Source organism: Phascolarctos cinereus, unplaced genomic scaffold, assembly GCF_003287225.1.
Source record: "Phascolarctos cinereus isolate Bilbo 61053 unplaced genomic scaffold, phaCin_HiC Scaffold_2;HRSCAF=192, whole genome shotgun sequence".
NCBI lineage: Eukaryota > Metazoa > Chordata > Mammalia > Diprotodontia > Phascolarctidae > Phascolarctos > Phascolarctos cinereus.
This window is the reverse complement of record NW_027555625.1, coordinates 63,328,737-63,355,131: the sequence shown is the minus strand read 5'-3', so window position 1 is coordinate 63,355,131 and position 26,395 is coordinate 63,328,737. Positions and strand designations below refer to the sequence as shown.

The following is a 26,395-nucleotide window of genomic DNA, read 5'->3' as shown; positions in this document are numbered from 1 at the left end:
GGATGTGGAAACTGAGGACCTGAATAGGAAGAGACTTGCTCAAAGTAACATAGCTAATCAATGCTAGAATCTCCTGGTATTTTGACTGTATCTTTGGATTCCCCTGCTCCCCGCCCCCCTTTATGCCAAGCTTCCAAGGGTAGCTCAGTGGCCCAGTGGAAGACAGAGCATGAGACTTGGAATCAGGAAAACTTGAGTTTGAATCCTGACTCAGACACTTACTGACATTTACAGGGTCAGCTATATGACTTGGGCAAGTTACTTAATCTCTTTTTGCCTCATCTGTAAAATGGGGATAATAATAGCACCTATCTCACAAGGCTATTCTGAGGAGCAAATGACGCAGTACGTACCAAGGTCTTTTGAAACATCCTCTCCTGCATAAGGGTGTGCTGTATGCAAGTTGTTGCTAAGATAGAGAAATGTCACACTAGCTCCCATTTCTACAGGACTTGACAGGAAGCATTCGCCTCACCATAGCCCTATGAGGTGAGTATCATAAGAATTACTCTTATTTTACAGTTGAGGGAACTGAAGCTCAGAGTTACCAAGTGGTTCACCCAAGGCATGATAGGACCAACGTCTCCCCGACTCAGTATCTTTCCTCCCTCTCACTGCATGGGGAGGCTTTACCTAAAAGAAATTAAAGCTGTCCCTGGGATCTGATTGGCCACAGCTTCCCTGACTAAGCTTCCTGCTAATTAAGGACATCAAAACTCCCCGTTGCAAGGAGTTTGGGCCTCTCAGTCTTGGTGGGTGCCTAGACCACCTGAATCATCATAGTCTGATGACTTACTGACTAGATTGCTTTCCATATGGCGAAAAGGGAGGCCACGTCCAGGGGATCTAAGTGCCCCTGAGTCCTTGCTGCATGTCCTCGATGTGTTGGGACAAAGTAAGCTTCCTTTTGTAATGTCCAATGACTTACAAGTGCCTCATTTCATCCCAAAATCGAACCTGAACTAAGACAGCACTGGTGATAGGGCTGCACCACCGGTCCAAAGTCACTCAACAAATATTCCAGTATATGACAGGACAGGGTTAGAAATCCAGATCTCTCTTGACTTCAAGACCAACCTTCTTTCCCAACACTGTTTGTTGCTTCTCGGTGGTATGGTATAATACTCCAAAGATGTATTGTGTCAACTATATGCAGAGGATTATGATGGATGGTGGAAGGGATACAAAATTTCCCTCAAGGAGCTTACAATCTAATGGGGGGTGGTAGTGTAGGATATTGAATAAACAACAAACATTTATTAAGCACCTACTATGTGCTAGATACTGTGCCAGGATACACATACAAAGAATGAAACAATCTCAACTTTCCAGGAGTTTACATCCTCATGGAGAAATGAATAAGTATCTACATAAGTATGTGAAGAGAATAAATACAACACCAATAGAGCTCACTATAATGCATGCTATCAGATGGGGCTGGATGGTTTTGGCCAACTTTTTCATACTAGTTTTGGGCACCTGTAAAGTGTAGCTCAAACACCTTCAGGGAAGTTACCTTCCTCTTCTTTGACCTGCTCAATGCCAAGTCCTCAAATCCCAGCCAGGAAGAAGCTTGTTGACATTTGTCCACATACAACTCAATTCAGCTCACTGCAACAAATATTTATTAAATAATCCACTTCAGGTAAGGTGTTGAGCTAGGAGCTGGGGATACAATGAGAAAGAAAGAAAGAGAGAGAAAGGAAGAAAGAAAGCCAGAAAGAAAGAAGGAAGAAGAGAGGGAGGGAGGAAGAGGGAAACAAGAGAAAAAAGAGAGGAAGAGAAAAATAAAGAAAAAGAGAGGAAGGAAGACAGAAGAGAGAAAGATAAACAAGAAGAGAAAGAAAAAGAGAAGGGAGGAAGAAGAAAGAGATGAAGGAAGGAAGAAAAAAGAAACAAGAAAAGAAAGCAAGAAAGGAAGAGAGAAAGGGAGAAATAAGAAGAGAAAGAGAAGGAAGGAAGGAAGGAAGGAAGTGAGGAACAGAGAAAGAAAGAAAAGAGAATGAAAGATTCCCTGTCCTCAAGGTATTGGGAGAACACAGTACACGTGAAAGTAAATACAAAATATGTGCAAAATAAGAGAGAGAGAGAGAGAGAGAGAAAGACAGAATCAGAGACAGACACAGACAAACAGAGAGACAGAGACAGATAGAGAGACAAGAGACAGAGAGACAGAGAGGCAGAGAGACAGAGCATCAATAGTTCAGGGCAGCAGGGACAGTCCCAGGTATAAGGTATGCTAGCTGTCACTATTACTTCTTAAACCCTTTCATACTGAATGCACGATCCCCACCCCCCAGTACTGTTTTTCATCCATTGTCAGTCACTCTCTAACTATCAACTGTGGCTCTGTGTCCCTGGGCTTGTCACCTTTTATTTAACTTGGAGATGGGGTTTAAGTGAATTCTTTCAGGACAGATGCCATGACTCACATGATTCTTCATCACTTCCTCACCATACCACACTTCTTACTCTCCAGGTACTTTCTGAATGGTACCTTCCTCTCTTCCCCCCTCCTCCACCCCCCATTCTTTTTTCTTTTTCTTTTTGCTTTTTGGTGAGGCAATCGGGGTTAAATGACTTGCTTGGGGTCACACAGCTAGTAAGTGTCAAGTGTCTGAGGCTAGATTTGAACTCAGGTTCTCCTGACTCCAAGGCCGGAACTCTATCTACTGCACCATCTAACTACCCTCCCCCTTCTTTATGTGTTGTTTCCCTCTGCCAGAATGTAAGCTCCCCGAAATCAGCGGCCATCTTTCTTCTGGTATTTGTATTCCCAGAGTTTAGCACTGTGTATTCAAATCCTGCCTCAGACACTTCCTAGCTGTGTGACTTTGGGCAAGTCACTTAACCTGCTTGCCTTCAGTTTCTTCATTTGTAAAATGAGCTGGAGAAGGAAGTGGCAAATCATTCCAGTACCTTTACTAAGGAAACACCATATAGGGTCAGGAAGAAAAACCAAGGAACTGAAGAGCTTTAAGTGGGGAAAGGTCATAGAAATCTCTAGAAACTGGGAGGGAGAGTGGTTAGGTTGTGTAATTAGAATTTTTATCCTTGACACTTCAGTTGAAGTGGTGGGAGCAGCTCACTCTGGCTCTTGTGAACCCATTGTCATATTTGCCCCTCTGAAGTCAGAAAATGCTACAATTCCAGGCTGGATTTATTGTTTTGTTGATTGTCTAGACTTAAGAAAGTATTGGAAAAAATTACTAATACAGATTAAATTTAAGAGTGTCATGGACATATATATATATATATATATATATATATATATATAATATATATATATTTTTTTTTTTTTTTCCAGAGAGCTTATTATTACACATTACTAGCATTTCCCTGCTGGAAGAATAAATGTTCACATCTGTCTTTAGCCTTTAGGGATTCAATCTAAATATGTTTCAAATATCTCTAAGACAAATTCTGACAAAGAAGTTTGTTAAGTAATCTTTAGTCCCAGTTTCCCTGGAGTGCCCTTTGATCCAGTGCTTTTTGTATTAAAGGATAGTCCTGGGATCTGATTAGGCATAATCAGAAGGCTGTGCAGAGGGAAAGATGTGGAAGACTTCTCTGCTGCCCAAGGTCCTGATTTTGGGGTCCTGGGCCTCCTGATTCAAGCCCCAAGTGAGCAGCTCTGCCAGACCCAGAGCAGGGGATAATTTCTGGGGGGACATGGAAGGAGTCTTTTGATTTTCCCATTGGAGATATGGGACTTATGCATTGTTTTTTCTCTTATTGCCCTCACTGACTGATTGGGTGGGTGGGCTAGGGGTGAAGGATTATTGCTAATTTTATTTCAGGGGGCGAAACTTGGTTTGCTGCTGAAAAAATGATGTCCCCTCCATGTGTGTTATGTCCAAAAACTCTTCTATCAGCTGCTGTTGGGGTGGGGAGAGAGGGAAAGCTGAGTCATTTTCAAGGAGGTAGATACAAATGAGGATTAGGGAAGGATATTTTTAGAGACTGGAAATAGTAGCTCAGCATTTGCATGAGAAAATGTGGCACAGCTTAATTTTTTATTTTCTCTTTCTTCCTTCTTTCCTTTTTTTTTTTTTGGTAAATGGTAGTCAATTTTTTCCAATTGCATGTAAAGATAGTTTTCAACATTCATTTTTTATAAGATTTTGAATTTCAAATTTATTTTGTCCCTTCTTTCCTCTTATCCCCATTCCCCAAGGTGGTAAGCAATTATGTAAACATAGTTCTACATTAGTCATGTGTTGACAGAAGAAAAGGGAACAGCCAAAGAGAAGAAGTGAAAATAATATGCTTTGATCTGCATTCAGATTCCATAATTCTTTCTCTGGATGTGGATAACATTTTCCATCATGAGTCTTTTGGAATTGTCTCGGATCATTGTATTGCTGAGAAGAGCGGACTCATTCATAGTTGATCATTGCACAATGTTGCTGATGCTGTGTACAATATTTTCCTGTTTCTGTTTATTCACTCAGCATCAGTTCGTCTAAATCAGATAGGCTAGCAGACAGATAGGTGGGTAGATTAACCATTTATTAAGCACCAGTCACTATACTATGTCCTGGGGTTACCAAACAAGAAAACAAGATGGTCCTACTGTCTCAACCTAATTCTGGCTTGCTATGCTGCATGGTAATAAAGCTCATGATTACATTAGCTTTCCAACTATCAATTTTCTATAACGTCTTACTCTAAAGCTACCTACCCCTTTCACTGTGCTCTCTGGAATACCTGTTCAATAAGTAACAAACTTGTTTCCATCTTTAACCCTTTCCTTTCTTATCCCTTCTATTTGTCCTCATAAACCCTGACCTTTTTCTGATGATACAGATTTCCTGGTGACCATTTCAAACACTTCTTGCAATTTCACTCATACCTCCATCACAGGGATGCCAAAAAACTCCTTGTTTCCCACTACCACTTCCAGACTCTCTCTACCACCATCATTCAGCAACTTCTCTCCCTTTGAGGTTTATTCAATCCATATTTATCACCCAATCAAAATTCTAGTAGCTGTTATGTACCATCCTCTTGGACACTCTCCTTCCTTTCTTAATGAATTCAGTGCCTTGTTTCCAGTCTTTCTCTCTTTCCCAACTCCCACCTTCATACTGAGGGACTTCAACATTCATCTTGATATTCCCTTCAACATTGTAACTCCCCAGTTCCTCAGTGTATTCATTTCTCATGACCTACTCCTCTACCCCACCTCAGCTAGATACAGAGAGGGTACCACCCTTGACTCATGAGTGTTCCACTTCCATGTTCATTGTCTATGAAATTCCCCTATCTAGTTATAATCTCTTATCATTCCACTAGACTCTCTGCCTGGTAACCCCTAGTCCTGTTCTTCATCCTCACCTTGACCTTCAATCTCCCTCTGCTCAGTTCTTTCCCAGGCCATCTCCCCTGCCTGGTTATACTCTCTTCCTTTCCCTATATCAACCCTTTAGTGAACCACTTCATCTCTATACTGACCCCTTATGCTATGACAAATCTTTCCCTGCCAAACCCCAGCCTTGGATTACTCCCATCATCCACTCCTTTTGCTCTTCTTTGCATACTGTTGAATGAAGATAGAGAAAAACATGAAACCATGTTGCCTGTGTCCATACAGGTTAATGTTCCATAATGTTAACTGTTATCCTCACTGTGGCAAGGCATTCTTTCTGCACCTCTGTAATCAACTCACTTTCTCACTCACCAGAGTGACTTTTCTAAACCTTTGCATCCCTCCTCAAACTTCTCATGGCTCATTCTCTCCTCACTGTCTCAACTCAGAACCTTGCTTTATATTTTGCTGGAAAAAAATGAGGCCATCCACTGAGCTCCTTCATATCCCTTCCTCCTTACCTCAGATTGATCAGATGCCTTCTGTTACCATCTCCTCCTTTACTTCTGAATTACATGAAAAAATGAAACTTTTCTTCTCTGAGGCTAAGCTTTCTACTTGCACAAATGATCACATTCCATCCAGTCTTCTCCAGAAGACTGCCCTTTCTATCATACTCACTTTCATTATTCTTTAATCTCCCTTACTGTCTCTCTCTATCTCTTTCTCTGTCTCTGTCTGTCTCTCTCTTTCTCTCTCTGCATCTCTCTCTTCCCCCTTATTTTTCCCCTTCTCCCCCTCCCCACCCCCAGCTGCCTCTGTACTACCTAAAAGCATGCCCACCTCTTTCCTCTGTCCTCAAAATCCTTACTGGATTCATCCACCCATCCATCCATCCATCCATCCATCCATCCATCCATCCATCCATCCATCCATCCACTCCCATTAGTTATCATCTCATATATCTCCTCCCTTTTATGGCTAGATATTTTGATTCTTTTCTCTTACTCTCTTCACTCTCTCCAGTCTGTTTCTAATCTCCAGACCAGACCTGCAGTATCCCACCTCCAACTGTCTCAAAAATTTATGTCCCATATACATTATAAACTCAATGTTCTTAAAACTGAATTCTTTCTCTTTCTGATCAAACTCTCCCCTCTTCATAACATCCCTATTTTTTTTATTTTAACATGTGTTTTTAAAACTTTGGGTTACAAATTTTCTCCCTTTCTCCCTCCCCACCCACCCTTGTTGAAAAGGCAAGCATCTTGATACAGGTTATAGATGTGTAGGCATGCAAAACACTTCTATAGTAGTCATGTTGTGAAAAACTAAGTATATTTCCCTTCATCCCACCCTACCCCCCATTTATTCTGTTCTCTCTTTTGACCCTGTCCCTTCTCAGATGTGTCTGCTTCTGATTATCCCCTTTCCCAATCTGCCCTCCCCTCTGTCAATCCCCTGCTCTTTTGTCCCCTCCCCCACTTATTTTCCTGTAGGGTAAGATAGATTTCCATACCCAATTGTGTATGTTATTCCCTCCTTAAGCCAAATCCTATGAGAATAATATTCACCTATTCCCTCTTACTTTTTCCGATTTCCCCTCCACTGTAAAAGCCTTTTCTTGTCTGTTTCATGTGAGATAATTTATCCCATTCTACTTTTCCCTTTCTCCTTCTCCCAGTATAATCATCTCTCACCCCTTAATTTTATTTTCCATATATCACCCCTTCATCCTCAACTCACCCTGTGCCATCTATCTATCTATCTATCTATCTATCTATCTATCTATCTATCTCTCTATCTATCTATACTTACATATAATTTTTTTCCTCCCACTACCCTAATACTGACAAAGGACTTATGCATTACAAAAGTCATCTTTCCATGCAAAATGTAAACAGTTCAACCTTAATAAGTCTCTCATGATTTCTCTTGCCTGTTTACCTCTTCCCTGTTTCACTTGAGTCTTGTATTTGAAAGTCAAATTTTCTATTCAGCTCTGGTCTTTTCCTCAGGAATGCTTGAAAGTCCCCTATTTCATTGAATGACCTTTTTTTTACCCTGAAGGATTATACTCAGTTTTGCTGGGTAGGTGATTCTTGGTTGTAATCCTATCTCCTTTGCCCTCTGGAATATTATATTCCATGCCCTCCACTCCCTTAATGTAGAAGCTGCTAAATCTTGTGTTATCCTGATTGTATTTCTACAATACTTGAATTATTTCTTTCTGGCTGCCTGCAATATTTTCTCCTTGACCTAGGAATTCTGGAATTTGGCTACAATATTCCCAGGAATTTTCCTTTGGGGATCTCTTTCAGGAGGTGATCTTTGGATTCTTTTAATTTCTATTTTGCCCTCTGGTTCTAAAATATCAGGGCAGTTTTCCTTGATAATTTCTTGAAAGATGATGTCTAGGCTCTTTTTTTGATCATGGCTTTCAGATAGTGCAATAATTTTTAAATTCTCTCTCCTGGATCTATTTTCCAAGTCAGTTGGTTTTCCAATGAGATATTTTACATTCTCTTCTATTTTTTCATCCTTTTGGATTATTTTTACAGTGCCTTGATTTCTCATATAGTTGCTAGCTTCCAATTTCTCCATTCTAATTTTTAAGGAATTATTTTCTTCAGTAATCTTTTGGACTTCCTTTTCCATTTGAACAATTTTGCTTTTTAGGGCATTTTTCTCCTCATCGGCTTTTTGGACCTCTTTTGCCTTTTGGCTTAGGCTCTTTTTTAAGGTGTTATATACTTCAGTATTTTTTTGAGTCTCCTTTAGCATCACTCCCAGTTTTTCCTCTACTTCTCTAATTTGCTTCTCAAAATCCTTTTTGAGCTCTTCCATGGCCTGGGACCAATTCATATTTTTCTTGGAGGCTTTTGATGTAGGAGCTTTGGCTTCGTTGTCTTTTTCTGATTGCATGTTTTGATCTTCTTTGTCACCAAAGTAAGATAATATAGTCTGACTCTTTTTGTGCTGCTTGCTCATGATCCCGGCCAATTACTTGAGTTATAAACTCTTTGTTAAGGTAAGGGTCTGCTTCCAGTGTGGAGAAAGTGCTGTTCCAAGCTTCAGGGGTTTTGTGCAACTGTTTTCAGAGATACTTCTTGGGACCTATAAATTTTCAATTCTTCCAAGGTGCTATGATCAAGGGTGAGATATGTACTCCTTTCCTGTCCTGTGCTCTGGTCTATGAGTGACCACAAGCAATCTTTTCTGTCTTGGAATTGCGAGGAGGTTTTTTTTCTCCACAGCCACTACAAGCTCCACCACCCCAGCACTCCTCCTCACCTCAGGACCGCCCCCCAGAACCATGATCCAGATCCAAGCATGGGCAAAGCAAGAGAATCCTGCACCAGCAGAGAGATCCCTGCAATCCCTGTCTGATCAGCCACTCGATTCCCCCACAGTCTGTGAGCTGGAAGCTCAGGAAGCAGCTGCTGCCCTGGGTCGAGCTCAGGGAATGGGGCTGGGACCCTGAGCTTCTCTCTCACTGAAGAAACAGACTTTTCCCACTGACCTTCTAAGTTGTCTTTTGTGTTCATGGGTTGAGAAGTCTGGAAACCGCCCCAGCTGCCTGCAATTCAGTCCTCTGAGGCCTGTTCCAGGTTTGATGAGGCCTGTGTGCCCATGCTGAACTGTTCTCCTTTCCGAGCCTGGTGTAATATACCTTTTTGATCAACCATCCAGGTTGTCTTGGGCTGGAAATTTGTTTCACTTTGTCTTTTTGTGGGTTCTGCTGCTTTAGAATTTGTTTAGAGCAATTTCTTACAGGTATTTGGAGGAGTTTGGGGGAGAGCTGAAGTAGGTCACTGCTTTTACTCCAACATCTTGGCTCTGCCCCAAAGTTTCTTCCATCCCTATTATTTGTTAAAGGCACCATCATTCTCCCAGTTGCCCAAACTTGTGATCTAGGTGTCATTGTCCACTACTCACTCTCTTTTCCCATATATCCAATCTGTTGCCAAGTCTTATTGATTCTATCCTTGCTACATCTCTCATATACACCCACTTCTCTCATGTTTGTGTGTGGGGTGTGTGTGGTGTGATATGCTTGTGTGTGTGTGTGTGTGTGTGTGTGCGCATATGTGTGTTACTTTCATTTTTGTCTGCTTGGTGCATCACATGGTCATAAAGCTTATGCTTTTCCTAGCTTCCCCAGGACCAATTTTCTATAAAACCTCAAACTGGGGTTCTTGCTCTGGAAGGCCCTAGCAGTGAAGGGTATGTGTGGGGAGGAGGAGGAGGAAAGGCTAGATCTCTTAAAGGAGGTGGGATTATAGCTGTCAGATTCCTTCAAGGAATTCCAGTCATAGGGATAGCCACTGAAAGACTGGGGAAGTAGAGGATTCTGTGTGAGGACCACAAGGAAGGTATTGTTGCTGGATTGCAAAGTTTATGGAGAAGAGCCTGGCCTGCTAGTACCTCTCTAGTCTTCTCACACTTCTTCACATTCTCTGCCTCTTTTCTGATCCTTATATAAATTACTCCATTGAATCAGTTCATTTTCACTCCTCTTTCTGTCTTCCTTCAGGACTTGGTGCTAATCCCACCTTCTGCAAGAAGCTCTCTCTGCTTCCCTTCTTGACAGGGCCTTCCCTCTGGGATTATCCCCAATCTGTCCTATATAAATCTTCTTTGGGCACAGCTGTTTGCATGCTGTCTCCCTCATTAAACTGTAATCTCCTGGAAAGCAGGGACTATGTTTACCTTTCTCTGTATACCCAGAGCTTGGTCTAGTGCCTGACACATAGTAGGTGCTCAGTAAATGGTTCTTGACTTAATAAGGGAAGACAAAATAGAAAAAAGAGCCAGAAAAAGGAGGAAGGAAGGAAGAGTTGGGGCAAGGTAGCTGGAAGGAAAGGAAGAAGCAGCATGGCAGAGACTCCCCCTGGAAGGCACAGTAAGCCATGGAAAGAGAATGCACTGGGAATCCTTCAGGTGGGGAAATTCAAGATCTGTCTCACCAATTTACATCTGTAAAATAAGTAACAACTATCTTTTGTACAGTCCTTTAAAGGGCTTCATAAATTGTGTCTCATTTTATCCTTGCAACACCTCTGAGAGATACATGCTATTATTATCCCTCTTTTATTGACGAGGTAACTGAGGCAGTGGTTTATGTGACTAGGCCATGGTCACACAGCTAGTAGATGAACACAGGTCTTGCCAGGTCTAGGTCCAGGAGTCTATCCAGCTTATCATCTAGCTGGAGGAAATGGTCTTTAAATCTCATAATCCTGTGAACCTGGTGCTCTTCTTCAGAAGTCTCCAACCTCGTCTAATATCTGGCTTTCAGCACTGGGGATGAGCATGCACCTGGCAACTGAGGTTACCTGGATCAGGTGGCTGCCCTGAGGTGGGTCCAGAAGAACATTGCCCACTTTGGAGGAGATCCTGGCCGTGTGACCATCTTTGGCGAGTCAGCTGGGGGAATGAGTGTTTCTTCACATGTAAGTGGGAAAGAAATGACCCCAGCCTGAAGGGGGCCTCTTGTATCCAAACCCAAGGCCTAGTCTCACGGACCTGAGTTTGTCTTCCTCTTCTCTTATCCTTACCCCTCTCAGAACCATTGGGGCTGATGACTTCTTTCTCTAAGGCTGGCACCTGCCCTTGATTTCATTTGGAGGTCCCACTACATTCTCCCGCTCTAATCCTGACTGATTGTCTGGGCCCTTCTTCCTCTTGCTTTACTGGAGACAGAAGATGAGTAATCTCTTTTTAAAGGCTTATTAACAACTTCAAGTAAGAGCAAAAGAAATATACAGGGTAATAAGTCAAAGCCAAATGGATCCCAGATTTCACCACTGAAGTTCACCTCTTGCCAACAGTGCTCAGAGCCTCTCTGTGCCTTCCCAGGTGGCCTTTGTGACCAGCTTGGGCTGTAGATCTGCTCTCTCCAGTCTTTGCCAATGAGTCTCTGAGAGTTTAGCGTGGCTGGCCCTCATATGACAGACATAAAATCCATCACGGGGCTTAGAGGCAAAGATCTTCTGGCTTGGTAGACCTCTTCCCTCAGAAGTTTGCATATCACTGACAGCCCCCAGGATGTGATAAGGCATGGGAGGAAGACTTCAGTAGAAAGATTATGCTAAAGAAAATAGCTGATGGGAAAGTGGGAAATTTCCGTGATTTAGTGGGAAAAACTATTGGATTTGATGTCATTTGATCTTAACAACAACCCTGGGCTTTCTCATAATCAATAAACAATAAACAATAAAGAATGTGACCTTACAAGGAGGCAGGGCATAGGAACAGCATTGCTGGGTTACAGAGCACAAGTGTCTTATCATGCCTTAGTATTGAACCAGGCAGAGATTCCTGGACCATGGTCAAGGCTACTTAGCCCCCTTTTGTGTCTAACTATCTTATAGGCCTGGCTGTGCCCAAGGGCCCCAAGGCCAGGGTCCCATAGGGAGGCTGTTGTTTGGTACTGTCCTATATGGGTAGCTTAGGAGTGTGGCAGGGTAAGCGACAGTCTTGGCTTTCAGACTCCCAGTCTCCTCTATCTTTGCTAAGCCAGGAGTGTCTGAGCCTCCCCATGATTTCTTCCTCCTCCTCTCTGCTGTGGTTTGTTCCCCCAGGTTCTGTCCCCCATGTCCAAAGGCTTGTTCCACAGAGTAATCATGGAGAGTGGTGTGGCTATCATCCCTGGCTCTGTTTCTTCCAGCTCAGAAATGGTTGTGAAAGTAAGTTCCTTGTTCTTTTGTCTTTGCAATCCCTCTTTATCCTTCCTTAGGCTAATTGGCCTCCCAACTGCATGGCCCAATGTCCCATTGGCCTTCTGGCTCTCCTGGGCTATAAGAAGGTGCACTGGAATGCCATTGAATGTTTAAGTTGAAAGTTACCATAGAGACCATCTAGTCCAGCCCCCTCATTTTACAGAGGAGGAAACTGAGGCACAGAGAGGAAGGATTCAGTTCCTGGCTCTGCTTCTTCCTATGCCTGTGATTTTAGGTAAGACATTTCCCTTCTTTGGGCTTTAGTTTCTTCCTTTGTAAAAGTTGGTTTGATCAGATTTTTTAAGTCCCTTCTAGCTCCAAATTCTATTTTCTGATAGTTCCAGAACAGAAGGAAGAGTTAGTTCCTTGAGGGGCCCCAGGTCCAGGTTAGATAATCTGTGATCTGTGATGATGATCTGTGAAGTCTCTTCTGTCTCCCTGGTTCTGTCATTCGGTCACTTGTCCAAGGTCACACAATAAGGTGGTGACTGAATTGCAACCAGAATTTAAGTCTCTGAGCCAATTTCAGGGTTCTTTCAACATACCAGACCAAATCATGTGTCCTTTATGGATATTTAGATCCTTTCTCCCCGAGGAAATGGTGAACTCTTTGGAAGCAGGGTCTGTGTCCTTGTAACCTGTCCCTGATCATCCCCATCCCCACTGGCTGGCACTGAGCCCTATACAGAGTAGGATCGTGATTGGGGGTAAGACAGATTCCAGCTCAGTCTCCTTTTCACCACTACATCATCGCCTATAGAAATGATATTTTGCTAGCTTACTGATGATTATGAAAGGATTCCTCTATTGTGATACAGGCCAGGGGTTCCTCCATGAGAATATTAACTCTTTGTGGGTGTCTTTTTACAGGTCATTGCCCTCTCTCTACTTGTGATAGACACAGTTCTGCCTCCATGGTTCAGTGCCTTAGGAACAAATCTGAAGGAGAAATCCTGGCCATCAGCAAGGCATGTAAGCTGAAAAACAAAGGTTGCAGTGCCAAGACAAGCTGCCAAAACAGCTTAGGGGAGGGCTGGACACTCAACATTGATTAGGTGGAACTAAGGTGAAGATCTTGGGAATGTCACTCTCTTAGCCTCAGTTTCCCTCCACTAACTAGATGATCTTCACAGATATTTCCATCTCCAATATTCTCGGTCTGAAGGTCCCCCTTCTAGTTCTAATGTTCTGCTTACTAGAATCTCTTCTACCTTTAACATTCTGTGATTCCAATTTTTTTTTTGTGTGTACTAAGGTTCCATCCCTTCTACTCTGGCCATACTATGTCCTAAGAATCCTTCCAACATTTTGTGGTCTACACATTTCAGGTTCTAAGGTTCTGAGCTTTTTCATGCTGTAGTCTCACAACCCTTCCCACTCAGACATTCTCTGTTTATAGAATCATAGCTTTAAAGCTGGAATGATCCATTCAAATATGATTCTAACATTTTGTGTTCCAACATTATTTATTCCAAGTTTCTTTCCACTGTTGATATTCTACTTCAGAAGATTTTTTTTTCCAGCTGTAACATTCTATGCTCTAACATTCTTTAAGTTAAGTTATGGAGGACGCAGTTAGGCGGTACAGTAGTTACAGTGCTGGGAAAACTGACCTGAGTTCAACTTTAGTCTGAGACACTAACTGTCATTTAACCTGTTTGCCTCAGTTTCGTTATCTATAAAATGGGAATAATAAAACACCTACCTCTCAGGGTTGTTGTGAGGATGAACTGAGATTATAATTGTAAAGTGCTTATTAGCACAGTGCCAGGCACATAGTGAGTACTAAATAAATGTTGCAATGATGACATTGATGATGATGATGATGGTCATGATGATGTTGATGATGATGATGATGATGGTGGTGGTGGTGGTGGTGGTAGTGGTGGTAGTCCATTCTAGCTCCAATATTCTGTTTACTGTAACCTTTCAGATGTAACACCCTATGGGTCTTTAGAAGAAAGAATCAATTCTGGGAACGCTGTGTTTATCCCCTGTGATTAATAGCTCTTGTCTAAGTATTCCTTTCATAAAAAGACATTTTGTGTATATTATGTCATTTCAGTAATTTTGCATCAGTTCTGTATCATTGGTAGTAAAAGTATGATTTCATTCCCGAATTTCATACTTGACAATTAGAACCATTGAATGGAAGCAGCAAAAAGTCAGGGAGCCATTTGCTTTTCTATTTGTATCCCCAGAGCCTAGGGTAGTTTGGGGATTGATGTATCGATTGGTTATTTTACAAAGGAGGAAACTGAGTCCCAGGGAGGTTAAGTGACTTTGCCAAATGTCAGGTAGCTCGAAAATATCAAGACACTTCCTGACCCCAGATCTTTAGAACCAAGATCTTTATTCATTACATCACATTGCTTCCTCAAAGAATACACTGGAGTGGTTTGCCATTTCCTTCTCTAGCTCATTTTACATATGAGGCAACTGAGGCTGACAGGGTTAAGTGACTTGCCCAGGGTTGCACAGCTAGTAAGTGCCTGAGGCCAGATTTGAACTTAGGAAGATGGGTCTTCCTGACTGCAGGCCCAGCACTCTGTCCACTATGCCACCTGGCTGCCCCTGCATCTAATTACTCTCTCCATTATGCGCAATTGACTGTCCTTCCTTCATTCTGAAAACTATTGTGTTTTCAATCTTGATTTGACAACAGTTTCCTCATCTGGAAAAATGAGAGGGTTGGACCAGATGGTCTTCTAAAGCACCTCCCAGCTCTAAATCTACAGTCTTAGAAATATCCTTTCCAAAGCACCCGGGAGGTTGAGTTTCATTCTGGCCACAGCAGATGTCAAGGAGATGGCAGAAGAAAGGATTCCTGACTCTCAGTCAAACCCAAGCCTGGTATTCAGATTCTGAATGGTTTGGTGCCTCCATGGCTTTCCTGCTTTATCTTATATTACCTCCCTACATGCACTTTATGCTCCAGGTAAGGTCATCTGTCCTCAGTCTTCTAAATGTTCCCTATGCTCTCTGACCTACATGCCTTTGTTCAGGTGTGTCTCATGTCTGTAAAGTCCACCCTTCTTATTATCATACTGGTTTATAAAGGGCCTATCTCTTAACAATTCATGAGATAGGGAGTGCAAGAGTCATTATTCACATTTTATGGATGGGTAAACCTCTGAGGAGGTCTTAGTGAATAGACAGCTGGTCCTGGAGTCAGGAAGACCTATCTTCTAATCTAGCCTCAGACACCTACTAGTTGTGTGAACCTGGGCAAGTCTCTTAACCTCTGTTTTCCTTGATCTACTGGAGAAGGAAAAGATGAACCGCTCCATCATCTTTGCCAAGAAAACCCCATGGTAATATCCCTGTACTATGGTCCATGGGGTCATAAAGAGTCAGACACAGCTGAACAACAGTAAACCTGTATTTCGCCTAGGGGCAGTGACTTCTCCACTTCACCATCACACAGTCAGTAAACATTAGAGCTGGGATTCAAGCCCAGATGTCTCTTAGTTTTCAATGAAGTCTTCCTTCCTCCCCCACCTACTGTCTCTCATAGCCCCCCTTTGTTTGTTGAATTCTTCTTCATCCATTAAAGTCCAATTCCAGTGCCCCCTTTTAGGAAGCTTTATGGGAAGAGATCACTTAGTCCAATGTACTAATTTTGTAGGGGAGGAAATTGAAACCAGAGAGATGTCACTTGCCTAAAGGTACAGAGTGCATTAGTGGCTGAGCCAGGAGTAGAATCCAGATCTACTGACTTTGAAGCCATGGCTCTCCTGCTGTTCATTCCAGAAGCATTTCTGGAGCAGCTTCTGTGTCCAGCCTGAGGGGACACAAAGGGTAAATAAGGGATGGGTTCATGACGGAACTCACCTTCTTAGGGTAGAGGGTTTTATCCCACACACAGGTAATAGAACCTAAGCCCACAGGGGGAGAGTCACAAGAACATGCAGTGGGCACTCTGAGGAAGGAAAGGGTCGTTCTGGCTGCCGTATCAGAGAAGGCTTTGCGGAAGATGTGGGAGTTAAATTGGCTCTTGAAGGAAGTGAAGAATTTCAGTGGGTAGCAACAGGGGAAAAGTCATTCTAGCCAAATGGAGAGAAGTGAGCCAAGGTAGAAAGGTAGGAGAAGGTGGTTGACTTTCAGTGGAGATCTGGGAATCCATTGTTGGTGAAACATGATGTACTTGGCACAGGTCAGAGTTTGCAGAGTATGAAATAAGGCTGGAAAGGTAGAAGAGAGGGCTCCAAATGCCAGACTGAAGTGTTGGGGGTTTTTGTTTGGGTAATGGGGAGCCAAGGGACTCTTTTTTTTTTTTTAATGCAGTGGAGTGTCATGAGCAAATCTGAGCTAGGGAAGCTGTGTGTGTGTGTGTGTGTGTGTGTGTGTGTGTGTGATAAATTAGAGGGGATAACAGAGAGGCCAGTTTGGAGACTGTTGCAAGACTCCAGATAAGTAGGGACTTCTAGGTGGTGTAGTGGCTAGCACACCAGCTCTGCAGTCAGGAGGCCCTGAGTTGAAATCTTGCCTCTGACAGTTACTAGCTGTGTGACCCTGGGCAAGTCACTTAACCTTGATTTCCTCCAAAAAAAAAAAAGGAAAAAAAGAGTCCAGGTAAGTGATAAAACATGTCTGAAATAGGATGGTAACAATGAGAATGATGAGAAAGTAATACATGGAAGGGAGATTTTGGAGATAGGCTTTCCTTTTCTTTTTTTTTCCTCCTTTCTTTAGTATTTCAAGATAATGCCTGTTGCAGTTGATGGACAATTCTTCCCCAAACATCTTGATGAGTTGCTGGCTACAAGAGAGTTCAACCATGTTCCTTCCATTATTGGTGTCAATAACCAAGAATATGGCTGGATGATTCCTGTGGTAAGATTCCAGCATGTTCTATTCTGTGCCAGCTTCCTTCTGATCTCAATAGTTTATGTTTCTCTAAATAATCACAGACTTTCCGAGTAGGTCAGGAGCTTGGTGGCCAAGGAGTTTAAGCCAGAGTTGAAGGAGAATCCCTTCTATAACTTGCTGGATGAATGGCCATCCAGCTCTTCTTGAAGACCTGCAAAGAGGGAAGACCTCCTGCCTCTTGAGGCAGCTCCTTCCATTTTGAGGCAGCTCTCACGGTTGGACAGGGCACCATGACAGCATGTGGAAATTCACTTCTTTTTACACTTCTACCTGTTGTTCCCAGCTCTGCCTTTAGGGCAAATGCCACCAGTTAAATACCTCTTCCAGGCGACTATCCCCCAGATAGTTACAGACAACTATCATGTCTTCCCTTGCCCTAAGCTTTTTCTTTAACCTGCAAAGCAAGTTCCTTCAAGCCATTACTATATGGCAAGATCATGACCCCCTTCTCAGCTTTTCTATTTTCTGCCTCATACGTGATGCCCAGAACTGAACAAAAGATTCAAAATATAGTTATCTCTTCCAAATTGTGGGGATTGGGGTGCTGCACCCCCACCATCTGGAAAGTCCATGCAAAATATTTTGGACTGCCTTTTGTACCAGAGACAAAGACTAAATTATTATGGTATTAAAGGATAATATATATTGATATTATACAATATTATACATGTTTCATGCATTTCTGAGTTTCTAAACTTTTTCTGTGTCACCTGCTCACCTTTACCTGTCATCTGTGGCTTCTGCAAAACTACCCAAAATTGTCATTTAATTTCTTATGCCTACCCACAATGTATCAAAACCGTGATGAGGAGAGTCTCGATGTGGAAGGATACTGTAGCATCTCCGGGGCAGAGTTCAAAGGGACTATCATCTCCTTATTCTTGAGAGCTGTGCCTCTCTCTCGGTCTCTCCGTCTGTCTCTCTCTCTCTCTGTCTGTCTGTCTCTCTCTGTCTGTCTCCCTTTTTTTCTCTCTCTCTGGCAAGGCAATCAGGGTTAAGGGATTTGCCCAGGTCGCTCAGCTAGTGAGTGTCAAGTGTCTGAGGCTGCATTTGAACTCAAGTTCTCCTGACTTTAGGGCAGGTGCTCTATCCACTGCTCCACCTAGCTACCCCTAAGCTGTGCCTCTCTTAACAGAGCTCACCATCATATTGATTTTTAGGTTGCCATATTACCCTGTTAACTCCTTATGGGCTTGTTCTTCACTACAAGTGCTAGATCTTCTACAATTAAATTGCTAACTGTGCCTCCCTCATCTTGAGATTGCAAGACTTTGTCTCCATTAACTTTCATCTCAGTGGCTGTGGTTGGTCTAAAATTCTAGCCTGTGAAGTCCTTTTCTTGGATCCTCACTCCACGACACAACATGGTAGCTAGCCTTCCTGACTTTGTGTCGTGTGAATTTACCTTTTCTAAAATCAGAAAAGTTACCCTGAACAGGCTTCCCCGGAAGAATCAGAACTGATTCAACCTTTGGTTGTTTTCTCTATGGATGACTCATTCATGTGCAAATCTACTCAGAATTTTAGGAAAAGAAGCCCAAGAAAGGTTTAGTTCCCTTTTGGTTAGAATATACTCTACAAGTCTCTTTATTTTGTTTTTATTTTTAAAATTATTTAATTTTTGGAAGCAATAAGGGTTAAGTGACTTGCCCAAGGTCACACAGCTAGTAAGTGTCTGAGGCTGGATTTGAACTCAATTCCTCCTGACTCCAGGTGTTGTGCTCCATCTACTGTGTCACCTAGCTGCCTCAAGTCTCTTTATTCTAAATGAACACTTAATATTACCAGCTGACATTAACACAGCACTTTATAGTTTACGAAAAACTTCTTTCAATATACCTGCTGTATATATCCTTACCTGCTGGTAGGGAGCATTAAGATGTTTATCCCCATTTTGTAAAGTAGAGAACTGAGGCTCCCAGAAAGGACATGATTTAATCCCAGTCACAGCTGGGACTAGAACCTGGTCCCTTTCCTATGGACTTTAGGTCATCATATCCAAAGGCCATTGGGGTTATACTGATTTTAAATATGACATGATATTAAAAACCATTTATCAAGTGCCTCCTTAAGCATATGCCTGTAAAGTTGGTCTATTTATACTAGTCAGAAAATAACCTACATCATTTCTTGAATAATGTATTATAGTAAGCATCAGTGAGAGGCCACCAGTCATTATAAAGAAACCATGCCTGCTGTTTATTATACACTGGGCATTACCCACCATTTTGCTGCCCGTTTTGCAAAATATCTCGAGAACTGTTCAGTGGTATTGGGCATTATTCAATCTATGGCAGTAGTTCCTCCTTAAAGGGTAAAATGATTCCTTGGATTAGATTTGTTTAAAAAATGAATAAATTTCATAAAGTTCTAAAGACCATTCACAGTGTGTCATTTTTCTCTACACAGGAAATGGACACTCCTGGATTTAAGGAAAATATGGATAAAAAAAGTATCCAAGCAGCACTGCAAAATCCATTTTTGGTGAGATACCAGTTAATCAAACTTTTTTTTTTAAAGCACCTACTATGTAGTAGGCATTTGGCTAGGCACAAGGACAAAGTGAAATGATCCATGTCCTTGGGGAACTTGCATTCAATGAGGGAGATAACGTGCACATACAGAAATAGATGGAACACCTACACAAAGCAAATCTTGGGGGAGGGGTAAGGGACTAGCTGTTGGAGGAGGGAGGAACTGAGAAAGGAGCTCTATACAAAGTACTGTTTGAGCTAAGGCTTGCCAGTGCAAAGGCATGGAGGTGAGAGATGGAACCAGAAGATTGGCATACCTGGACCACAGAGTGTGAGGAGTGTAATCATGTATAATAATACTGGATGGGGCCAAGTTGTTAAAAGATCTAAAAACCAAACATGTTTAATCTTACAGGTGATGGGCATCCACTAGAATTTATTTAGTTGGGGCAGGATAGTAAAATGGTCAGATCTGTGCTTGGAAAATCACTTGGGAAGATGAGTGGAGGATAGATTGGAGTGTGGGGGGGAGATCTGAGGCACAGGGACCAATCAGGAGGCCATTGAAATAGTCCAGGAGAGAGCCAATGAAGGCACTTCCACTTTCTGACTTTCTTCTTTCATAGACACAGAGGGGGAAGGGAACTTGGAGACACCAGCTCTTTCTACCCTTTCCTTGAGGCTGACATCCTCTCTACACTATGCCCAACAAGTAGTTGTCTAGTATCTCCTTGAGGAATTTAACCCTGAGAAGGCAGGCCCTGGTGGGGAGATTGTAAAGAGATCTAATGAGGTCCAGGACCTATGAATAGCTGGGAAACTTTTGTGGGCTTATTCCTTATTTAGTTGATGAGTCACATCTGAGTCTTCATGGCTTCTTTTGGGGATTTTCTTGGCAAAGATACTGGAGCAGTTTGTCATTTCTTTCTCTAGCTCATTTTATAGACAAGGAGCCTAGGCAAACAAGATTCAGTGACTTGCCCAGGGTCACATAGCTAATACATGTCAAAGGTCATATTTGAACACAGGTTGTCCTGACTTTAGGGCCAGTGCTTTATACACTGCACCACCTAGCTCACTTGCTTATTCCTTGGAATTACCCAACAAACATCCCCAAACAATCCACTGCCAGATATGTTCACTTTTCTGTTACTCTCTCTCCTCCTGGGGTCTCCTATAGGGTATTCCTCCTAAGTTTGGGCAGTTGCTGATGGAAGAGTATTTAAGAGACACTGAGGACCCGGGAGAATGTCGAGCTCAATTCCAGGAAATGATTGGGGATTTGCTCTTTGTTATTCCTTCCCTCAAACTGGCCAAATATCAACACAGTGAGTATGGCACTGACCCTTTTTAGAACCAGTGTAAGAATGTCTCCTCTCCCCGGCAACGTGTGTATGTCACCCATGCACTCATGCAGAAGGAGACTCCTGCTTCTGGCTCTGCTATCAGAGCCTCCAGACTGGTTAAACCTCCTTGTTCACCTTCCTTCTTCCTCATACCTCTACCTTACCCCAACAGATATTTGGAGGGGGGGAAGGGAGACTCTGTGACCATTGTCTATAAATAATAATAAATGGTAATAACTCACATTTCTATAAGCAGATGTTTTTAACTTTTTTTGTACGTATGCACTGCGGACCCCTTTGGAAGTCCAGGGAAAGTTAAATATTTCTTCCAGAGTAATGTTTTTAAATGTATAAAATAAAATACATAGGATAGAAAAGCAATTAGATTGAAATCTATTTACCAAAGTGCTCAACTAAAAATAAATTCAAGAACCCCTGCTAGAGGGTTTTTATTATGATAAAACACTTTACATCCATTGTACCCCCGGATCCTCACAACAACTTCATCCCAGTGGATACAACATGGACCTGGAATCAGGAAAACCTGAGTTCAAATCTAGACTCAGACACCTTGTAGCTGTGTTATCCCCAGCAACTCATTTAACCTTTATTTGCCTCAGTTTCCTCAATGGAAATGATAATAGCACCTCAGGGTTTTTGTGAGGCTGCAATGAGATAATATTTGTGAAGCACTTAGCACAGTATCTGGCACAAAGTAGGTGTTCTATAAATGCATATTCATAGGGCAGCTAGGTGGCACAGTGGATGGAATGTTGGGCCTGGAATCAGGAAGACCCCTCTTCCCGACTTCAAATCTAGCCTCAAACACTTACTAGCTTTGTGACCTTGGACAAGTCACTTCCCTCTGTTTGCCTCAGTTTCCTTATCTGTAAAATGAGCTGGAGAAGGAAATGGCAAACCACTCCAGTATTTTTGTCAAGACAACCTCAAATGAGATCACAGAAAGTCTAATATGATAGACAAGCAACTGAAGAACAAATGTTTATTCTCTTTCCCTCCCCTTTCCTCTAGGGGAGACAGGCCAGAGATTATTACATCCACCATATAGTTGAAAAATCAGCTTCGGAGAAGTAAAAGGGTTCCCCCAAGGTCTTATAGTTGATCAATAACAGGGCCAGGATTCCCGCCCAGGTCCTGTTACACCAGATACCAGCCATTCTCCTGCCTCACAGTATCACTCTTGGACAGGATTTGTTAAGGGGCTGCCCTTTAGGAGCTTGCCTGTTAATGACCAGTTACCATTGGTGGCCCGCCCCACTCCCCCACCCTGGCATGTAGACCTTTCCTGTGTTCAATATGTTACTAACCATCGGCATTTCTTCTGTTTGCCTAGGTCCCAGCTCTGCAGTCTACTTTTATGAATTTCAGCACCAACCAAGCATGTTTAACAGCCTCGAAGCCAGATTTTGTGAAAGCAGACCATCATGATGAGCTTTCTTTTGTCTTTGGAATGCCTGGTAAGGAATGGAGATGGGATGGAGAGGGTAGCTGTGGGCCGGGGTGGGGGCCAGAGGGTTCAGAATCCCTGGGACTCTGGCCTGCCTTCTCCATCATCTACCTTATTCTCTCTGACATCAAAACATATAATAATGCCTTACATTTCCACAAAGCACCTTCTCATACATCAGCTCATTTCATAATGATAATAACAATAGCTAAAAGTAGTTAGCATCAATATACTGCCTGAAGCCTTACTAAGAGCTTTGTACATCTCATTTGATAGTCTCAAAAAAGCCGTGTGAAGTAGGGGCTGGTACTATTTCCATTTTATAGATGAGGAAAGGTGACTCTGAGCTAGTCAAGAGTCACAGAGCTAGTTAAAGGTCTAAGTCAGGATCTGAACTCATGGTTTCTTGGTGCCACGTTCAGCACTCGGTGCACCTATCGTCGAGCTGCTATTTGAACTTCCCAAATACCCTGTGAGGGTTGGGGTGAGGGAGAAAGGGAGGAATTGTGTCTGTTGTGCAGAAAAGGAAACTGAAATTCAGAGAGAGGAAGAGACTTATCTAATATCACAGAATTAGCAAATCTGAGCCCAAATCCAGCTTTCTTTCTGCCCTTCCAGGTTCCCTTAGGAAGTACTGAATATGGAACCAGCTCCCCAAGAAGAGTTTTTGTTTTCATCTTTTATTCTTTGCAATTGTAGCTCCAACCCTTGGCACAGTGCCAGGGATAGAGGAGGCTGTTAATAGTTACCTGGTTGACTGAGTGATTGGAGATTAAGGTATCAGCCTTGGAAGTCCCCTAACTCAGTCTGCTTGTTCAGGTGAACTGCATCAGGAATTTGAATCAGCTATTTTGTTCAATTCAGTTTACACGATTAAGCACACACGACATGCAGAGCCCTCTGTTCATCCCTGGGGAAGACACAAAAATAAATAAGTCACAGTCTCTGACTTCTTGGAGTTTACTACCCAGAAGGGAAGATGAGGTACAAACACAATAAACACATTTCCACATGTCAATGGACCAGTGACCTCACCAATACCCTCATCCTCTCCTCTGGGTAGACCCTGACTATTACACTATCTGATCCTATGTGATTGTGGTCCTCCTGCTTCCATAAATTGTCCACAGTTGTGTGCAATGTACTGGAAGCTTTCCCTCCCTTCTTTCACTTTCAGATCTTCTTCCCTTCCTTTCCTCCTTCCTTCCCTGCCCCTCCCTCCCTCCCTTCCTTCCTTCCTTCCTTCCTTCCTTCCTTCCTTCCTTCCTTCCTTCCTTCCTTCCTTCCTTCCTTCCTTCCTCCTTCCTTCCTTCTTCCCTCCCTTCCTCCTTTTCTCCACTTATCCTTGATTCACTCTCTCTAACAGTGCATCCATTTGTTGATTGTTGGACAAAAGTCTCACATTTAGCAATCTTTGGAGTTAATGTTTGTAGATGGTCCCAAATCTGTCTTTTTGGAAGTCTTCTCTCCCTATTTTCACCTCTCTACTCCTGCCCTGGCATAATTGGAAGGCCAGTTTATACCTTTATCTGTTTCATGATTTGCCATGGCCAATGAATTCACTACCTTATGGGCCAGCTACCTCTGCTGAGCCTGTCTGCACTGTCCCAGGCAGAGATCTTGAATGGCAGGCATTGTCTGGGGCAGGGGTCATATGCAAAGACTTTACAGCTACCAGAGCTTGTCTAAGGTGTTGTAGCTTAGAATAATAATAGTTATTATTATCAGTAACATTTATAATAATTATGCCATTGTTATAATTACATATAACCAAATATGCAGTTATAAATTTGTGAAATAATAAAATTTATTATTATAATATACCGTAATAAGTTTATAATAGCGTGAATATAATAATGATAGCTAGCATTTATGTAACACTTTTATAAGTTTTGTAAAGTTCTCTGTAAATGTTTTCTTTTTTTTTATCCTCCCCAAAACCCTGCATCACAGGTGCTATTGTTATCTCGATTTTTCAAAGAAAGTAACAAAGGCTGACAGAGATTAAGTGACTTGCTCAAGGTCACTCACCTAGTCAGTGTCTGAGGTTGGATTAGAGCTTGGGTCTTTCTGATTTCCAGTCCAGTTGAATAACTTTGTTTTTTGGGGAGAGACTCAGTTACGGAGTCAGACAGAGAAGGCCAACAGAAGCCCTGGGAGGTCCTCTGAGAGAGGAGTGACATGAAGGAAACTGTTGGAGGAAAATCAGTTCAGTGGCCAGAGCAGAACTGACTGGGTGGTTGGGGCTGGGGACTGGAGGAAAGGAGGCCTTTGGGTCTGTATTTTGGTCTTAACCAACATCTTTCTTTTTCTGGTCCTAGATTTAGGCGAGGCAACAGAAGAGGAAAAACTCCTGAGCCACAGGATAATGAGCTACTGGGCAAACTTTGCCTGCCATGGGTGAGAAAGCTGCTCCTTGGTTTCCCCATGGTTTCCCTGTTGGGTGATACCTGTTCCTAGGCACATAAAGGTTTCCCACTTACACAGAAGTTCCCTGATTAAAATTTGTTCAGGAAAAAAAAAAGGTTAAATTGAGCTAGAGGCAAGGTCTGGTAAGCAAGCATAGCCCTTCCCCAAGTTTATGGCCTGGGCTAGGGAGGCATTACTCGGGCAGACTCACCCTCCACATGGGCATCTTGAAAGGAATACAAGAAAGATCAGCAACTGTCTTGGCCCTCACCATCACCCTCAAGTCTCAGTTTTTCCCCTTTGGGAAATATTAGAACAGTTGCTAGTGGCAAGAGACTTGGATTAGGAGTTTAGTGTTGTTGTATCTGATTCTTTGTGACCCGATCTAGAGTTTCCTTGGCAGAGATACTGGAGTGGTTTGTCATTTCCTTCTCCAGCCCATTCTACAGATGAGGAAACAGAGGCAAATAGGCTTAAGTTATGTCCCCAGCATAACACAGCTAGTAAATAGCTGGATTTGAACTTAGGTCTTCCTGACTCCTGATGTAACTCTATCCACTGCACTACCCAGCTGCCCCATTGAAAAGGAATCCAATGATATGAGTTCAAATTCTCACTTGGCTACTTATTGTCTATGTGAGTCCTTTCACTCTTTGGACCTTCTACCTCAGGTGCACGAGAAAGGTGCAACATGAAAGATGAAGACCAAATTGCTTAATGTTGGGTGAGCAAGCTCTCTGTGGGTGCTACCACTGTCAGCCTACACCTACTTTGGGGCCCTTTCCTTGGCTCCAGGCTGGGCTGATGGTGGCTTGCTACACTTGCCAATGGAGTGGCTCCTTTCAGTTCTAAGTATTTGGTTTTTTCCTCCCAGGGACCCAAATGGTGCAGACCTTTTTCACTGGCCAGTCTATGACCAGAAGGAAGAGTACCTGCAGCTGAATTTGCAGCTGTCTGTGGGAAAGGGCCTGAGGAAGGATAAGTGGGAGTTCTGGACCAAGACTGTGCCTATGAAGATGAAGCAATCACAGCCAGAAAAAGCCCGAGTGGAGTTGTGATCTCTAAGCACAACCGTTTTTGCAATTGTTGCAGACCAATGACACCCAATCACTTCTTTTGAGTAGTTCCTTGGTCTCAGCTAAAGGATATTGCAGTTTTGAGTGAAATACTTTGAATCTCATTCATTACTGCTATGGGAGAGGAATTTAAATGATAGTTAGAAGGAAAAAAAATCATTAATATTGTGACTGCTATGTGTCAGCCAATGTTCTAAGGAAACACTTTTACAAGTATCATCTCATTTGAAAAGGACTTTCCAATTCTGAGACAGTGGGAATCTGACGAGACCAGCCAGTCTACCCTGCCTCTAGAGGAAAAATCCCTAGTTCACTTCTTACATTATAGTGGAGATGGCATTATTTTCTGTCGTTGTGTCTCTTGGGCACTTGGGAGGGAAAGAATTGATGCTTGCTGATTCATTGAATGATTGATTTAGAGCTGGAGGGGACATTAGAAATCATTGAACAAGAATGAACACAGAGGCCCAGAGAAGGGAGAGGACTTGTCCAAGGTGACTCAGACACTAAGCAGCCAGGCCCTGGGATTGGAGGTCTCTGTTCTGCCTCATCAATTAGCCAGCATTTTCCAGACAACATTTCTTTGAGCAGATAACATGGTACAGTGAGGGTCCTGAAAACAAAACTTCAAGATAATCCTGTAAGTCAAGTGATTCTTTATTTTCAAAGGAGCAGCACAGGGACAATAATATCTCTGAGCCCAAACTCACTGTG

General features: G+C 42.6%; 1 pseudogene; it reads left to right on the top strand.

Moving 5' to 3' along the window:
• The first annotated feature begins 484 nt into the window (after positions 1-484).
• On the top strand, positions 485-25,745 carry LOC110210511 (pyrethroid hydrolase Ces2e-like; annotated as a pseudogene).
• Positions 25,746-26,395: the final 650 nt, after the last annotated feature.